General features: G+C 42.4%; 1 protein-coding gene across 3 annotated transcripts in view; it reads right to left on the bottom strand.

The window, feature by feature from the left end:
- TNC (tenascin C) overlaps positions 1–10684 on the bottom strand; it is an 81695-nt gene extending 71011 nt beyond the window's left edge. Inside the window, exon 1 of one of the 3 annotated variants that reach the window (XM_058672448.1) lies at positions 10240–10684. The gene's annotated coding sequence lies outside the window, so the exon portion shown is untranslated. The remainder of the gene's footprint in view (positions 1–10239) is intronic. The other 2 variants (XM_058672449.1, XM_036496684.2) reach the window with 2 other exon arrangements.
- Between the last annotated feature and the right edge of the window lie 7497 nt (positions 10685–18181).

The raw sequence follows: 18181 nt of genomic DNA, 5'->3' as shown, positions 1-18181 counted from the left end.
TTGATTGAACACCATGTGGCAGATATTTCTGTGTGTGTTTGATGTGCATTTTCTCATTGAGTACTCTAAGACCTCTGAGGTCATTCTATTTGTTTTCTTTGGTTTACAGATAAGGAAGGGGAGGCTCACAGCATTCAAGATCACTCACCCGAAAGGGGGGGAGCAGTGGTTTAATATAGCTGGCCTGACTCATGGGTCAGAGACTCCTTTGCTGCTGTGGTTTAATGATGTCTAATGCTGGTTTACATGACTAAGTTAAAAGAATTGACTTCAAAAGGATTCAGTGGTCAGCATCCAGAATAAATTTTGGTGATGAAAAGTCTATGATTTACAGTCAGAGAAAGGGGTCGCAGAAGAGCATGGAAGATGGAGATGTCTCTCAATCTGACTTGGGTTGAATTTAACTGTGTAACTTTAAGGAAAAGTTTCTGAAGTATAATCTACAATATGCTGATAGTTCTTGATGCAGCGAAAATATTTCCTATGTACACATGTTTGAAAAATGCTATTTTAAACCAAATGTTATTTTTAAATCAAACAAATTGCACAGCTTTCTTTACCTCAAGATTTTCCAGGGTCTGTTATGTGTTCGTGTTTATTGGAAAGCTCTAGGAGCCTGACTGTTTACAGAGTGTTTCCCAAACTTGCTTGATTGTTTGGTGTTTGAAGCGAGTCCCAGGAGTAGATTTGATGGCACACAATGGGGAAAATGCTGGGGCAGAGGAAATCCTACTCTTCTGCTACCCTCATTTTCTCGTGGGAGGTGGGAGTCATGCCCCATCACCCTGTAACTGGGCTGTGATTACATGTGAAGCCCTTGGATGGAGGCTCTGGTGTGAGTGAGGCAAGTGAAGTCACACATATCCTGTGTTTGGTACCTTCTAAATGCCATTTACTCCTGATGCCATGGAGTGAAGGACATCGTTTGTCTTTAACTGGCAAGGACACAAGAGTCTATAAGATGTAAGTTATCCTGTCCGTAAGTATTTGAATCAGAATGAAGAATCCTGTCTTGTAATTCTAAACCACGGGGGTTCCCTTTTTGCCACTCTGAATTGTCTTTTGTAGCAAGATTCATTTTTTCAATCTAAGGGATTAATATTTATGTAACAAAGTGAGAGGGAATCCCATCATCATCAATGGAAATCGAATGGTTACATTCCTGAAATGGGATGTGTGAGTGTGATGTTGGAGAACTGGTGTGCACGTGATTACTTAGTTTTGGACTTAAGAGGAGGGTGCAAGACTATCTGCTCCATCACACCTAGGTCTCAGGCAAGTATTTTATTATGATTTTTTGGAAATATATTTGGGATATCATGTAACTTTTGTATGTGTATATGCTGTGCAGTATTCAAATCAAGATCAGTATATTCGTTTTCTTAAATATTTATTATTTCTTTGTAGTTAAACCATTCAATATCCTTTCATCTAGTTCTTATTAAATAAACATTCTATGAGTTATCATTATCTATAGTCAGCCTGCTGTGCAATAGCAGAGCAGAACTTTAACTTAACATCCCTTGGCCAGCTTTTCCCCAATCCACTTTGCCTTCTCTTCTCCTCAGCCTTCAGTCACCACTATTCTACTCTCAACTTCTCTGAGATAAACTTTGCAGATTGCACATTTGACTGAGAGCAGGCCGTCTGTGTCTTTTTGTGTTAGGCAAACCTGTGAAGTCCTCAGTAAACAGTCTGTTCTCCATCAGTGGCCCCGGGGAGGATAGTAAGTGAGAGGAAGATAAATTGAGAAGTAGCAGACAGGGGCGATTTAAAAAGTCTTTCAGTTCTGGAAACTTTGGCCTTACACTCTGTACTCTCTGAAGAAAAAAAGTATGGCTCCCAAGAAATCAGTCAAGGCATGAGAACAGTTTAGTAACATTTAGGTCTGGAAAATACAACTTTTGTTTCTGAAACTGTGAGCATGTATGAGCAAGCAAGCAACAAATCAGGAAAAGGGAAACATGCCTTCTAGACAGGATCATTTAATTCCGTAATGGCAGGACAGTCAAGAAATGTAAGATGAATCATACAAAGGAGTAACCTTTTCATCGCTCTTCTAAGCTTCCTTCAGAAGAATTTGGCATTGTGTTCCTAGAGGGAAAGTTACTAAATGAAGCTTAATTTTATCTTTCCTAAAGTCTTTTACTGATATATGTATATACTTATGCAAGTGTATACTTACCCAAATATAAGTAAAATAGTATCTCTCCAAGTTTAGGTGACTAGAAATCATGCATAAACATCTAATATGCCAATGTGCAGGTGTCAGTCATGCCTTTACTTTTATTCTTAAATTCACATATTTTCTTTTAAAAGGAGAGAGAAAGAAAGAGGAAAAGAGGGAGAGAAAATGTTCATCTGCTGGTTTACTACTTGAATACCTGGGACTAGATCAGGCTAGGAGCTCAGAACGCCTTCTGGATCTCTCAATGGGTGGCAGGGACCCAGATAGTTGAGTCATCACCTTTCTCAGAATGTACATCAACAGGAAGTCAGATTGGAAGTATGAAGAGTCTGAAAGCCAGGCACTCTGCTATGGGATGCATGTAGGTGTCTTAAACACTGATCCAAACATTGCCAGTTAACACTATCTTAAATGACAAGATCGTCTGTCACAAATACTTGGTTCTACTATTGTAGAAAATACAGTTCTAGAGAATACATAAACGTTGTTATGCTGCCATAAAATTCTATTTATAAATAGTTTTTTCAATCTCAGTAGTAGTTACTCCATAAATGGCAGTTTCTGTTATAAAACTAAATATACATTAAACTGCATAGGAAGGGGAAATCAATATTTCTTTTAGTGCCCCCTATGCACTTGCTTTGAACCAAACTAAGTTAAATGCTTCTTATACATGTTGTTATTTATCTTCTAGCTTGCCAGGAGATAGGTGTTATTATGCTGATTTGGAAACGCTCAACGAAATGCAACAATTAGATCCAGAGAGAGAGCCAGCCTCTGGATCCTGACTCTCGTAAGTTCACACTCAACTATACTGAGGTACACTGGGCTGCTTCCTTAAGCAACTTGTTTCAGTTCACATCAGGTAGAAATTTAAATTCACCCTGCTTCCTTAAGAGAATCCATCCTATATCTTTACCTTCTATTTCCTGGATGTCCAGCACTTTGGTGGATGGTCACATGTCAGCAGTAAAATATGTAACCTTTGTCTCTCAAAAAAACCTCTGGCTGGAGCCCAATTTGTATACACTTCCTCTTTGGAGAACATTTAAGGCAAGGTGTGCTGTTTGCAAATGCTTATTAGCCTGTGGGTAGATGTTGGCAAATTTTCTTTGGCTGGAGATGTGGTTCCAGTGTCTGCTGAGATCTGGCTGGGTTCATTGATTAGCTGAGCCAAAAACTCTTGCTAATTAGAGTGACAACCTGCATGTCTCTACCTCCAGAGATAGATTTCTTACCCTGGGCATGCCTGTTTTGGCCCACGTGGTTTCCTTGGCATTTTACTACACATTGGGAAGAGTGAGAGCAAATTTACAATCCCTTTCAAACCCTCAAAGCCTTTTACTCCAGTACAAAATATCTCAGATTCTTTTCCAAAATGTTTTTATGCAACTATGCTGTGGAAAAGGGTATTTATGGTCAAATGATTTTGAGAACACCAAAGTTGAACAGATTAATTGCTGCGGGATATCTCAGATCACACACTCAACTTCCCCAAATCTTCCATTGGCTTCTGATCTCATTCCACATGAAACACAAACTCCTAGCTGCTGAGTGCTGCACTTGACCCCTATTTCATTGAGATGTCTTCTTGACCTTGAAGCATTAGGCATTGCTTATTTCTTTACCTGATTTAATATTTCTTCTCTGCAAATACACCATGTGAGACTTAGTGATATGTTTATTTGATTCTGTTTTATGTTTAGCTTCCCACATGCCACAGTGTATATGCTTATAACCCCTCCAAGATTTGTGTGTTGAAAATTAATCACCACTGTGGTAACATTGCCTGGGGAGGCTTTGGAGGAAATCATCAAGCCAAGAGAAAAGAGCTCTTATGAATGGAGTAAGTTTCTATAAGAAGGAGACCCTGGAAAGACACAGCTGGAAGAAGGAATCTATGATCAGGAAAAGGGCTTTGTTGTCCTCTGACAACAAATCTGTTACTCTCTTGATGTTACACATCTCAGCATCTCAACCCAGAAGAAGTAAAATTCTGTTGTTTAGAAGGCACTTAGTATATGGCATTTTGTTAAAGTAGCCCATATGAACTAAAGAACTTCACTCTATTGTGAAGTCCATAAAAAGCATTTGGTCTATATTGTATGTTATATCACCAGGTTTTATGATTAGGTGTTGAATGGGCATACAAACTGCATTTCCAAGAATGGGACACAGTTTCAAATGTTCCTCAAACTCATTTGGCCATAGGATTATTTCCTGATAATTCTTTCCAACAGAACACACTTCTGGCAGCTGTTTCTCTAGCAGGATCTTGTCACCAGGCACCGTTTCAATGAGAGAAAACAACAGTGAGAATAGTGACAATAAGACATTTATGTTGAGTGCAAGTTTCTGTGCTAAGCAATCTGTGTTCACAGTTATCTCCTAACAAAGGTACTAGCACTTCGCCTATAGTAAGGATCAGGAAAACCAATCTTAGAGAAAGGTAACTAATTAAAGCAAGATCACCTGGCCAGCAAATATTTCTTCAATACAGAGTTTTCTAACACAAATCCATGTAACTGTTATTCATTCCTACACCTAAGATATACTTCCTTGTTTTCTGCGATACAGAGCTCCCTTTTGTCCTTTAAGCCATTTAGTTCTCCCAGTGATTCTTGGATTATCTTTGTTAAACAAACTCCCAGATTTTCAGCCAGCTCTTGTGACTCAATCCCACAGCCTGTGACAGGCCACCTCTGTCCTTGGTACTAGTTTTTCCATATCTCAAGCATTGTCTGCTTCTATCCAAAGGGCCACTTCTGACACACTCAATAGCCTTTGAGAACTGAATCCAACCAATAACCCCATTAGTGATCTTGCAAGATAATCTTTCCCCAGTTGAAACTTCTGATGAAATTCCAACCCAGGCCAACACTGAGTTGGTAGCCTTTTTAGGCCCAGTGAATCAGAAAATCCAGTTGAGTTATCCTTAAGTCACAGAAGGAATGAATCAATCAATGTTTTATTTATAAACCATTACTCTTTTATGGTAATTGAATATACAACTATAACTAATAACATCAGAATTAGTTATCCTTGTCTCTGGGAGCCCAGAGATTATGAATGTTCATTTTCTTTTTTCCAAAATGTGCTAATTCTGCCACTTTTTATGTTGTCTCTAGTTTCTAAGAACAAAAGCTGGAAGACCAGGATTTGGTCTTGACTCTGTTGCCAACTGGCGTGAGATCTTAGGAAGACCTTTCCATTTTCCATGTCTCAGTTTCACCATCTTTAAAAATGAGGGATGATAAAATAGACCAAAAATTTACAAAAACATTTTTTTTGCCACAGAACTCTTTCATCTAATGAAATTTCATGAGGATGCTCAGTGGACAAAACAGATAGAAATAAAGTGGCTTTTGTTGAAATAAGTTTGACTGGAGCCCCCTGTTTGGCCTCCCAAGCTCTTCATGGCAGCTCTCAATTTACTTCTCAGGAGCCTTTTCAAAACCAGGATGTCAGCTCATAGATGAGAGATGTGCTGTTTCAACAGTCTAGAGGATCCAGTGAGCTTCATTTTATGTTGTTAAGTAAAGTTTTTAAAAGTTGGAGCCCTTTTCTGTAATGCCCCTACATGGAACGCTGTGTGACAGTCACATGGCCCAGGGCATCTCAGATATCAGCCTACTCCCTTTGGGGACTGTGTTGGCAGTGCATCTGCCATTGTTGGCCTAGTTTTGCCTTCCTAAGTTTCCCAGTAGATAGACTATCTCTTACTAGTAACGCGCAGCAGGTGTTTGGCACTGCCAAACTGCCTTACTTCCTAGATTGATAGCCATAGCTTCCTTATCTGGATGCATTCTGTTTTTTCAAAAAAAAATTTATTTTGTGTCTGATTCCTATCATGGATGTCATGTAGCTAAGAGTACAGTGGAGGTCTGCACTAAGGAACAGTGGAGTTTTGGGTTTTTATTCTCACTGTGATGTTGACTGGGCAGGTGAGTCTATAGACATTCAGGCTTCACTGAAAGATGAGATTAAGGGGAAAGAAACATGAAAGGATTTCTAGATTTAAGGACACAGCTGCAAACAGCATGGTCCCCAGGGTTAAACAGACAAGTATGCAGACTTCCCTCCTTTGCAGAAGTCCTAGAGTGTGCATGGTCCCTTCTGGTAGGTCAGGCCACTGCTTGTCTTCTGTATTGAACAGAAGTGTTACCTGGAATTTGCACGAGGTTTTGCTTCATCACACCTTGAAGGGGTTTTCCCTCTTGGAAAGGACCCTTCATCAAATGCTTCCCACCTGTTGCAGGTGTTCAATGGGTTCAGAATTTGTATATTTAAGGAGATTCCTTGCGATCTTCCAGGAGTGAGAGGCACATGGATTGTAATGTTTCTTTCTGAAATTGTCTGAATTCAAAGCCTACAACTTTTTCTCGGTTGCCCTGGGATGTTCCATGCCAAGGTTGGGGCGTGCAAATTTCACTTTATCTCTCATTCAACTGTTTTAAAACCAGATGTTTGGCTCACCTGGCTCTCAGAAAGGATTGAAGTAGAGTTTACATTCTGGATCCAATCTCCCCCACCCCCATAGAGCACACAGAGTGTGTGACTTGTTTTCTGGATTGAAAATCAGTGGTAATGACCTAAGTGCTACCTCTGGTTTCATTCTTCTCTCTCCCAGGGCTGAAATTTGAACTTTTTCAGTTTCCAGGCAGAGAGCTGCATCATCATGGGCTGACCTTTTCTGAAAAATGATATATGCAGGACTGTTCTGTGAAACCAGTGGACATCAGTGCCAGTTGGGGCGGCTCTACTGTGCTGGCCATCCACTGGAAAACATCATTTGAGTCTCAGCCAGCCTAACTTGAAGAGGCAACCCAGCAGAGGAGAAAGAGCCACAGTTAGAAAGCTTGGGTTCAAAGCCAATGCTTCCCTACATATGGAAGGACCTCAATGAGTCACTTAACTTCCTTCAATCTCAAGTTCTCCATCCACAAGATAGAGTAATTCATTACTTCCAGGTTTAGAGAGAGTTGGATGAGAAACCATAGATAAATCATTCCATTCTATGTGTTATACATAGTCGGCCTGTAATTTTCACTATTTTATGTAACTGTGTGTGTCTGTGTTTTCATCACAAAATATTTGTGGATTTCACAATGATCAAATATTTGTAACCTACTTTTTACTTTTCAAATTGAAGTGACTTCAGTCTTGCGGGGCTTGTGTTTTAACCTATTGGTTTTTTTCTTTTTTTAAGAAAGTATGGCTCTGTGTCTAAAGAAATCCAAGGGGAGAAGGAAAAAAGGTGTGTGTAGTCAATTGTAACCATTAGAAAGAGCAGGATAAAGGCAGGAGGTATGTTTTTCATTCTGTCAGCTTGAATTCTCTTTCCAAATTCCATTCTGGTTATTTGATCAGGCTAGTGCTGTATTTATGGGTGGCCACAGTCTGCCTGGAGGGTCACAGTTAGTCAGAAAGGAAGCATTTTCCTTCTAAAGGCAGTGCAAGAAACCAGAAGCATTCAAAAGGAACACAGTTAGAATGCGTCTCTGAGTTTGTCATCCTGGGAACCTGGGTTTGCAAGCCGGCTCCATCACTGTGGACTTGGGGGCTTGAGAACGCCTGCAGCATCTCTCTGCTCTCCAAGTCTTCTGCTTTTCCAATGGGTACAGGCACAGGCTGAGGATGCTTAGTGAGAGGGTGCTCAAGGGGGACCTACTCATTCGAACCTAGGCTCAGAGTACATTTTGGCTGTGGTTACTTTTACAATTCGTTAAAATAATCAAGCTTTGTCAAGCCCTTTTAAATGTGTTACTCTCATTGCTAGCTGTTGTACAATTTGGGAAATGGATGTCACTGCCCTCACAGATGTTAACAAAGGGAAGCTCTGCTGAAGCGCAGTGTACATCAAGTGGCTTCATAGTTTGCAATTGTGTTGTGTCATCCTGGGGGTTGAGCACAATGCAGAGAGTTTTGGAATCTATGATTCCATTCTAATGAAAGCAGCCCATATCTACGTACCATAGACTGGGGAGGGGGTTTACACTGTATTTATTGAAGAAATGTTTCCATTTTTAAAATTAAGCTTGAAAACTGTTATTTTAGAACATTAATCTTGAACAGATCCTTGTAAATTCACAAGCAGAAAAACCAAGAAAAGGCTTCATGTATTGAACTCTTATGACTTGCCATGTGTGGCGTCAAAAAGTAGTATCTTATTTAAACACCACAGGAAACCATCCTATTTGCATGGGCTATAGAGTCAAGGACTACAGAACTAGTCCTTTTCTTGGGTAGGGGTGGGGAATTGGTGGTGGATGAGTGAGGGGAGCTGGGTTTCTAAAACCAAACCCAAAGAGGAATACATTGAATGACCACAGAGCCTGACAGTATCCTTTTCAGTCCTTGTTGAACTCACTGAGTTTGAAGAAAGCAGAACATATTCCTCACTGTGGACCCCATTTCTTCCCCAGACACCTCAGGTCACGTGCTGAAGTACCAGGTCACTGTCCTGCCTCACATCTTCTGCAGACAGCTCAGATGCTTGGGATGCCAGCAAACTCCCCACTGTTTTGAGGACAGGGTAAACCTTCTGCAAGTCCTAAATGGGGCTTGTCATACACATCCCAGGACAAGAAGGAAAACTGGCTGTGGTGGGTAGAGTTTTTGTTTCTAAAGCACATATGGGAAAGTACCATATGAAAAGGGAGAGTGGGCTTAGGAAAACATGAAACAGAGGCAGCCATTCTTGACGCAGAGCTCCCTGGCCTGCCTTGCCTGAGGCCTCAGCAGCACCACACCTTGTAGCCTGCAGCTCTGGAATCTGCGAGTGCTTAAACGCAAAACCTTCTGGCACTCTGGAAGCAGAACTCAACAGTTCAGTCCAACCCAGTCTGCCACCTCTCGTCCCAACCTGTGCCAACACAACCTCCTGCTTCTAAGTGCAAGCCAAGTCTCTGACCCGCCAGGCTGGTGAGCCACACTAAAGAGGTGGGGGGCCGGGGGAGTGAGTAAGGTACCAGAAGCATTTCAGCCTTGGCTAACTGCCTCTTTCAACTTCCAGAGCAATGGCAGTTTTTGGCAATGGCAGTGACTGTTCAAACTTCCAGTTACAGAGCAGTCATTGCTAATCTCTCTGTACTTCATTGTTTTTTTCTATTATGACAGTAGAACTAATTAGCTCCATTTTAGAGAAGGGCAAACTGAGGCTCAATCAGTTCACATATTTTTTTCTCATTACCATATTCCCAGTGATGGTAGAAATACAAAACTTACTTCTGGCTGTAAAACTTGAGATCTTAATCCTCTCCCAACACCATAAATATGAATCTTTGTGTTCTTACCAAAACCTACCAGGGTAAAGAAACTTCTTCTGCAGGGGAGGAGGTGTGGGTAAGGAGGGAGACATAGACAATGGGGTTGGTGCTGGGTAAGAGCACCCCAAACTTCCTTGTGTATGCTGCTTGAGGCTCAGGCAAGCCGGAGGCATTCACAAGAAGCCCCCGCCCTCAGGAATGGAACTTCGGCTTGCAATCTATAATTATTAATCTGGTCCCAGAAGTCACCTCCTCTCTCCTGTCCTCAGCTCTCATCTTTTTCAGTGCTGGGAACACAGAGTGGCTATCATGAGCACTGAGTAAGAGAATAGGTTGCAAAACTCTTTATAAAGTATACCTACTGCTTAAGTCTAAAAGCTGTAACGCCCCACCACACTCTTCTACCAGTCATTCTCTAAAACCACTCCAGAGAAAGGCACTTCAGGGGCACACGCTGCTCCCTGCCTCTCTAAGAAAAATTTCCACAGGTGAATCGGCTAGGTAGAGGCTTAAAAGAAATCTCTACAGAACACCAGAAATAAAATCTTGCCCCCTACCCCAAAAGGTTTTTTTTTCTACCGGGACTCCTCATTGAATGAAAAGCCAGCAAATATCCAAGACAGGACAGAGCGATGTCAAGGTGTGTTCATATCATTACCAAGTCACAGCCCTCTTGGGCAGCGGCGAAAATAAAGCAAAGGTTTTGTAATGAGACCCCAGGACCCAGACGGTGCGAGGAGCAATCAACTTGAAGCCTCTTGTGACGCGGTGCAACGGGCTTACCTTTCCGCAGCGGAGAGACCCAGGTCTTGGCGGGTGCACAGCAGTTCGGCGGGAAGAAGTACCTGGCCGTGAGCAGCAGTGGGGTTCCCACGTGCTGTGCAGTCCCCCAGCCGCCCGCCAGCCGGGGCGCTGTCTTCGTGCAAGACCTGAGGCCAGAGGCGTGCTCCTGTGTCTGGCGGAGGAGAGGATGGCGTATGACAGTAGGCAGGTTGTGGCCAGAGCAGCCAGCTTTGGTTGGCTTATATAGCAATCTCCTTCCTCTGTAATGGGACGCCTCGCCTCCAGACATCCTTTCCCACTTTTTCAGTTGGTGAATTAAAGGAACAGCCCTCCCAGCGGAACAGGGTTAGCTCATGAAAGACACACTCCCACCAGGCTCTGAGCCAGGGAAGGAACCCATTTGCATACAATTTATGGCAAAAGGAGGAATTCCCGCTTCCCCTGTCCCAGACAGCCAGTGAGTAGCTGTTAGTGAAGTGTGATTTTTGCTTAGCTCCCCAAAAGGGCTTTCTAATTGTGAAACAGAAGCCAGGGTGGAGAGGGAGGGAGCAGGATTAGCAGCCCTGGCTCTGAAACCAGTGACTGGGGCTCCCTGGGCTCAGGACAGCAGCTGCTCAGGGGCAACTCCAGATGTCAGAGTTCCTGGAAAGAGCAGATAAAGCCCTTCAAAAGCCGGGGCGTCTCAGGTTTCTCTGGGCCAGCCCACAGATAAGTCAGGATTAGTTCTCAGCAGGTGGGGACTGCGGGAAGCCCAGATCTGCCGTGCTTGCCTCTAAGTGGGAGCCAGCTTTGCCCAGCTGCCTGGAGGAGTCATGGTTCCCACCCTGTGTCCTCCAGGGGGACACCTTCTTGTAATAGTTCCTGCCTAGGTTTGGCACACGTTTCTCAGCAGCCTCTCCGGGGGCGGGCGGGGGGAGGATCTCTCAGGTGAACGAAGTCCACAGCAGCGTTTTAAAGGGAAAGTAATAATTATAGATAAAGGTAGCAACTTAATCAGCTTGTGGCCACAAGCTGAGCCCTCCCTTTCCAGCCTTGGTGGATTGTTTCCCAGCTCTGAGTCATCCATTCAGTTCTCTTGGCTGTTAGCATGCATTGCATAGCCACAGAGCACACAGGGGCATTGGAGGGAGTGCGGAAGGAGCAGAATACACACAATGGAGGATTTCTGGGCTGCTTGTGGCACGGAGGAGTTTGTGATGGTGAAGAGCAAGGAAGCACCATGTCACCTGTTGCCCCCTTTGAAGCCAGGTTTGTGCAGGAGCCCGCGCAACAGTATTCCACCATAACTTTGCAACTATGGGTTAGGAGATGTACAAGTTTTTTTTCACAGATGCACAAACTGAGGCTCATAGAATCCCATGATTTCACAGAGGAGGACACCTGGGGAGCATTGTTCACAGCATCCAGCTCGGCAAGTCCTCCTTGTATACAGGATTGTCTAGGAAAACTGTGTGATAACAGTCTAACATCCTATTAGAATATTACAGTATTTATATAAAAGTTACATACGTGCATATGGGAAATACATATTTTCGTCCTGCTGAGCTAACTGGGAAAGATCTTAAATATTTTTCATTAACTACTATTTAAAAATGTCAATTTACCACCAGTTTTGGAGACTAAATGATATCTTCGGCTGTGGCTTCAGTTTTGCCATCATAAAACAGTTTGATAAGGTTAGCTCATTTGGGGGCTGCCTCTGCTCCAGCCTTCTAGAATTCCCTGCTAATGTGACCTTCCCAGACAGCAAGACAGTCCATAAACAGTCACATCATAAAACAGTTCATTTGAACTCTTAAACCATTGTGGCTGATTCAAATGCTAGTTATTTTGGAAGTTTTTAATTCAGTGCTTCGGCCAAAGCGTATTTCAGCAGCATGCGGCTGCCCGTCAAGCAGTAACCACTGCTCCCATGCCTGTTGGCTTTTCTAGGTCTTCCGACTTTATCTTCTGGTGACAGTGAAATATTAGTCCATCACATATATCATATAGCATGGAAATTACATTTACATATACCAAATAATCGGTATATACTTTTAATTATGTGTACACCTATAAGGCCACAGAGCATCCTGGAAAACTAGATGACAAATACGGTTTTCTTCTTGAAATATTCAAAATCCAAACTTCCCCTCTCTTTGCTCCCTCACCAGCTTAGAATCCTGCGGTCATTGGTTAGTGTCTGCAACAATTGGCTTAGCCAATCACAGGGCACATAAAACCATGTAGGGCCAGGCTGGACCTATGGCAGGAAATAGGTGACTACACTGACCAGAGTATGAACGTACGCTCAGTTCACCATTACCGTGCAAGTATTGACTGATAACATAGAGGGATGATTACCTTTGAGGAAGAGATCACTTGTAAAGGGAGTTTACTCCAAAGAGTTGCTTGGCATCGTGAGCCACGCCTTGGTGTTTGAACAAGCATGGCCTAGGCAAGGACTTGTTTTCCAACCCTCCACCCTTTGCAACCTAGTCTCCAGGCAGATGAGTTCACACATGCTGTGGAGTCTCCTCTCCTGAACCTTGGCTTATGCTCCACCTAGAATCCTTGCTTCTGTCTCCTTGCAACTCCCACTCAGTCAGTTCTGACCCACCTGTGCTATGAGGCTCCCTGGATGGATTTCTTCTGCAAGAAATGTATACAGCATGCTACCTACTGTTTTGCCATGAGTGGCTGTTGCAAGGTATCATTATATGTGTGTCTGTCTAGTTTTCTACAACCCCAGCCAAGATTCTAGACTTCCTATGCTTAATGACCACACTTGCTTTTTTGGTGCATAGCAAGGACCTTTGGCTTTATAAAAACCTCAAGAGATCTTAGCTGAATGAATGAAGTTGTGGAGAAACACATGGACGCTTGACAGATTGTGTTTCCTAATGCCTTTCTTCCGTTACCACCTGTAAAACCTAACAATATTGGATTAGTGTGGCCAATACGTTCATTTCTCAGAGAGGAGAAATGACTTCTCAGGCCACTAAGGTTGTGGTCCTTAGACAAGGCCATCGTGGTCAAAATTGAGCAATCAACCCATCCCAGACATTACAGCAGAGGTGTTTATGGACATTGCACACCGTTTGTCCTATTTGGCAGAGGCTGTCATCCCTCTAGGCATCTGCTCTCACGGCTGTATCCGTTGTCCTGTAGCACATCTTTTCCCAGGTGAGAAGGCAGAGTGAATGCTTGTAAATACACCTCTGCACAGAGCTCCCTGCCAAAACCTGATGTTGTTATTGCTTGCCAGAGCTCCCCATTCATGACTTGGTGGTGGAAGCTGTGGTTTGGAGGCCAGAGGGAACCTGGGGGTTGCCTCAGGTGAGATCATCCCCATTTCCTTAAAACTTAACTGCAAGGCTTTTTTTCCCCTTTCACTTCCAGAAAGACCCACCAGCAAGTGAAATATTGGCCAAAATGAGTCCTATTTGGGGAAGTTAAGAGTTCATTTCCCCATAGGATCCTGTTTTCTACTCCAATTACATACACCTTCCCTGTTTCTAACCTTTGTGGAGAATTCATTTAGTGTTCTGACTCCTGTCCAAAAGCACCTTGTTACTCTAATTGCCAGGAATGTCTCCCGAGCAATGAAGGAACTCTGATCCAATGCTGAGGGCTAGTGATTCAACGAGATGTATTGTTTACAATAAATGTTTCCTAATTTGTTATCTGCAGATTCTGGTTGAAAGCTCTTGTTTCCACCTCTTCTCACTTATTCTTAGACAGCAGAAGACAAAAAGTTAAGATTTACTTGAATGAGTGGCAAGACAGATGGGAACTTTCTTGTCTGATGGGACAGGATGAAACAGCTGCACCTTCAACTGCTGAGTGGATTGTCAAGACAGCACCACAGAGAAGGAAAAGATTTGTTTGAATGTTGCACCAAATTACTGTTTGACTTTGGACAAATGCCTTCCTTTCCCTGACCCTCGGTGTCCTGGCGCCCAAGTGGACAATTCCTCAGGATATAAACAACTGAAAACCTTTCAGTAAAAAATTCAGGGAAATAGTTTCGAAGCCTCTGCATCTTTACTGATTTAATTCTCTACATCACCCTTGCCTTATCCATCTGACAAATGATTATTTTTTCGAAATTTACTTCAAAATACTTACAAGAAAGTTTCAATGATCTTCATACTAAAAGAGAAGGGCCTGGTCTCTGAGTTCACATGTTTGATCAGTTTTCATTTTTAGCATGTTGCACACTGAATTTCCCTTGCCTGTGTACCTCACTAGATCAAGGACACTGGACAGAAGTCTCGGTGCTTTTCCACCTGCTTAGCAGATCTGGGATGACCAGCATCTGTCTGTGGCTGGTAAAGATGCCACATTGTTTGCTAATTATTTTGAGCATCATTTACGGATATCTCAACTTTCTAGTATAGTTTTGGAGCATAAGCTATTTTAGGGATGAACAATATAATTTTTAAATGACTTGTTAGATAATTAGAGTCCTTCATTGCCATCAATTATTTCCTCATCCCCTCCTCCAACTGATTTTTGAGTGTTATTTGATCATAAGAACTTCATTTTCGAAGCCCACATATCCAAAGCTCTGGATTGTCAGTTAATGATCCTACGATGCCACTGAGAGGCCACCTGATTGCTGCACGATGGGAAAAGCATAAGATTGGCAAAAGTAGTCTCAGGTTCTATTCAGCTTGACTGTTGGAATGTGAGTTACCTTGAGCAAAAACACGCTCCTTCTTGAGTGCTCCATTTCCTCTTTCATGAGACTAAAATAGAATTCCACACTTTGAGCAGCTTGCGGAGTTCAAGTGATGATCAGGTAAGTTGGCAGAAGAGCAAGTGCCAAGTAAACTGTGGTCTGGTAGAGTTCTCTTGCTTCCACACCCCCAACTCCCATGCAATTAAAATTTAAGTCTCCGAAGAAAGGTCACAGTTTGAATATCTGTGCTTATTTTATGAAAGCAGGAATGAGTCCCAGTTTCTGTCTGAAACATTTCTGGGCTCTGTAGGAGTTGGAAAGAGGAGATGGGGGTGGGAGAGAGGGAGTAGGAGCCACCTGGTCCTGTCTTGTGAACATTTTGAGATTGCCTCCTAACTGGAGGCCAGAGAGCAGGCGGGCTTTGCAACAAGCATTGTCAGAAGTCAAGTTGCAAGATCTGAAGTTGTGTCTTCCTTTCAGAGGTTGGATGAGGTTGTCTTAGTCATCTTTACAGGTCTGAGCCCAGGCTGTGGCGATGAATACATGTGAGTCAGACCATCTTGAATTTCACGCAAGTCACAGTGGGAAATATACAGTTTTGAAATTAGTGCAGACTAAATTTCTTTGCTTGATTTTCCACAGCTGGGTTGAACACTGGTGAGGAAGTGTTGTCTCTTGTTGCTTTCCTGGACTTCTCTTATCTTTCTTTTGTAGACAACAAAGGATGCCGATGCTGACACTGATCGAGTATTTCTGTGACTGAGGTACTATATGGGCAGTTAGGATGTATTAAGTTCTGCAATCTGTTTAATGAGCCTCTTGGACAGGTCCTATTCACTACTCCCAATTTGAAGATGGGAACTATGAGGTAGGAAGAGGTTAAGAAAGTGTGCAAAAAAAAAAAAAAAGGGACAAGTAATAGAAAGCCCTGAGAGGATGCTAACTCACCAACAGCACTTCAGTTCTCAACTTTTTGACTGCTTTGGGGGTTATTTTAAAATGCACTTATTTTAATATTTGCCCAAAGGTAAGGATGACATTCTTGGAACCAGACAGACCATACTGAAGAGTTATGGTATGTTTGCGCAAAGACCCAGCAAGGCAGGGACGGCTGTGGGGATGTGGCCGTGGCAGTGGAGAGCAATGGAAGATCTGTGTTTGTTGATACTGTAACTGGGGAACACTGTAGAATAGACTCAGTTATAACCTTCAACTCACTAGCTCTGAAAGGGAGCACAACCTTGAGAAAATTACCCAACTTTTCACATCACAGTTTTCTCTTCTGGAAATAGCTACAGTGATAAATGATGCATCTTGGAATTCTGCTCCGGATTAAGGCAACTACACTTGATCAAATGTCTATATTATTATTTGCACACTCTAAGTAACTTAAGAAATGAGGCCATTGGCTACTATATTTGATTATTTATGCCAGTCTGAGTCTTTATTTTCTGATGTATTAATGATGGAGAACATAGTATCAGAACTATAATCCAAAAAGGTGCTCACTAAAACATGGCAGGTCAATAAAAACTGCAAAAGGAAGTGAAAAATAGCTTTCTTTCTGATGTGCCATATGATTCCATGGTTGATCAATTGTACTGGTCATTCTGCTTACTCAGACTTCCTCAATAAATTTCTCTTGTTATACACACACACACACACACCCCATGCACAAGCATGCAGTCTTTGGGATGAGAATTGTCCTGAATGGAGGCTTATTGCTGCTCCAAGAGGCTACTTTTCTAGGAGAAAGAGTATTAGCTTAGTGTGAAAAGTGGCCCTTCATTTACCCATTTGTTCACTAGCACACTTTGAAGAAGGGCTTTGTTCTTGAATGGTTCTCCAAGATAGTGCACATTCTGTTTTTCCAGAGGAAAATTTTCCTCTGTTTAGCATCAGTTGGGAGGCATTAATTGATTCAAAGCTAGAACTTTCATTGACAGGGCCTAGAGGTTGATGGGCTGACATCATAACTTCATGGAAAATGTAAAGTATGAAATAACTGCAAGAATTCCAAAGTGTTTTGCATTAAAATTGACTTACCTTTTAATCTTGAATTCGATGACATTTTTGAAGGAACATTGCAGGTGTTTGAGGCACACTCCTCTTTGGAGCTGTCTCCTTGTCCTAATTGAGCAATCCTTACTTCCATTATGACCCACCCCACAGCCTTCCAATAACAAAAATGGTAGTGGTTATACCCAGTTAGACTTGACAATAACATTACAGAGCCTGTGTATTATATAATCTCCCACACCAGGCCTTGCCATTACTAATGAGGAAATAGAGAGTAGGTGAGGTCAAGATACCTACTTTAGATCACTCAGCCAATGTGTGGTTTGATAGGCAGGAGTTCCCTATATGCAAGTTCCTGGGTTCTTTGATTTCCATAGCATGAGCTACATTAACTACTTTCATGATAGTACTTTCATTAATGAATGAATTAACTTTAATTAACTTTATAAAGAAGTTTCTTTAGCTTACAATATTAGAGGTTCAAGGGTACAGTGCTGGGCACTGGTTCAGTTTGGCTGAGAACCTTCTTGGCTATATCACATTGTGGATGGATCATTTGCAAGGAGAATATATCTTGCAAAAAGGAACCAGAGAGAAATTGGGATCTCAAAATCCCCTTTGAGGACATACCTTTAGTTGACCTAAGGAATCCCAAATAAACCCCACCTCTTAATAGTTCCAGCACTGCTTAATATTGTCACCTTGGGGCCATTCCTCTCTAAATCATAGCGCCATTTATAAAGAATCTATTTCATCAGTCTTATGGGATCTGGTAATGTAATAAAACAAGCTCACGGTGTGAAGCTAGACAGAATTGGGTTCACTGTTCTGGCATTGATTAGCACACAATAATTTTCAGATCCCTTCATTTATGTCAGTCCGATCTTATGCCTATACCAAAGAGCAGAGTGGGCCTATCTGCGACACGGGGTTGGTAGGAGAACTATGTGGGAATGAATGACAATCCCCTTCTGATTTCAGTCTTCTAATCCATGTAAGACGATATTGTTTCCTGTGGAAACGGCTTTACTATTTTGTCTAAGTTAAGGATTTTGAGATGTGGAGATTATTCTAGAAGAAATGTAAGTGTTCTTATAAAAGAAATGCAGAGAGGCATTTGGTTACCCAGAAGGAGATGGCCATATGGGAAAGGAACAGTGATTAAAGTGATGTGGCCACAAGCCAAGGAATGCCAGAACTCACCAGAAGCTTAGAGACCAGGAACAGCTGACACCCTTCGTCAGAGTCCCCAGAAAG

The sequence above is a fragment of the Ochotona princeps genome, chromosome 14 (assembly GCF_030435755.1).
Source record: "Ochotona princeps isolate mOchPri1 chromosome 14, mOchPri1.hap1, whole genome shotgun sequence".
NCBI lineage: Eukaryota > Metazoa > Chordata > Mammalia > Lagomorpha > Ochotonidae > Ochotona > Ochotona princeps.
This window is presented reverse-complemented; position numbering and strand designations above follow the sequence as displayed.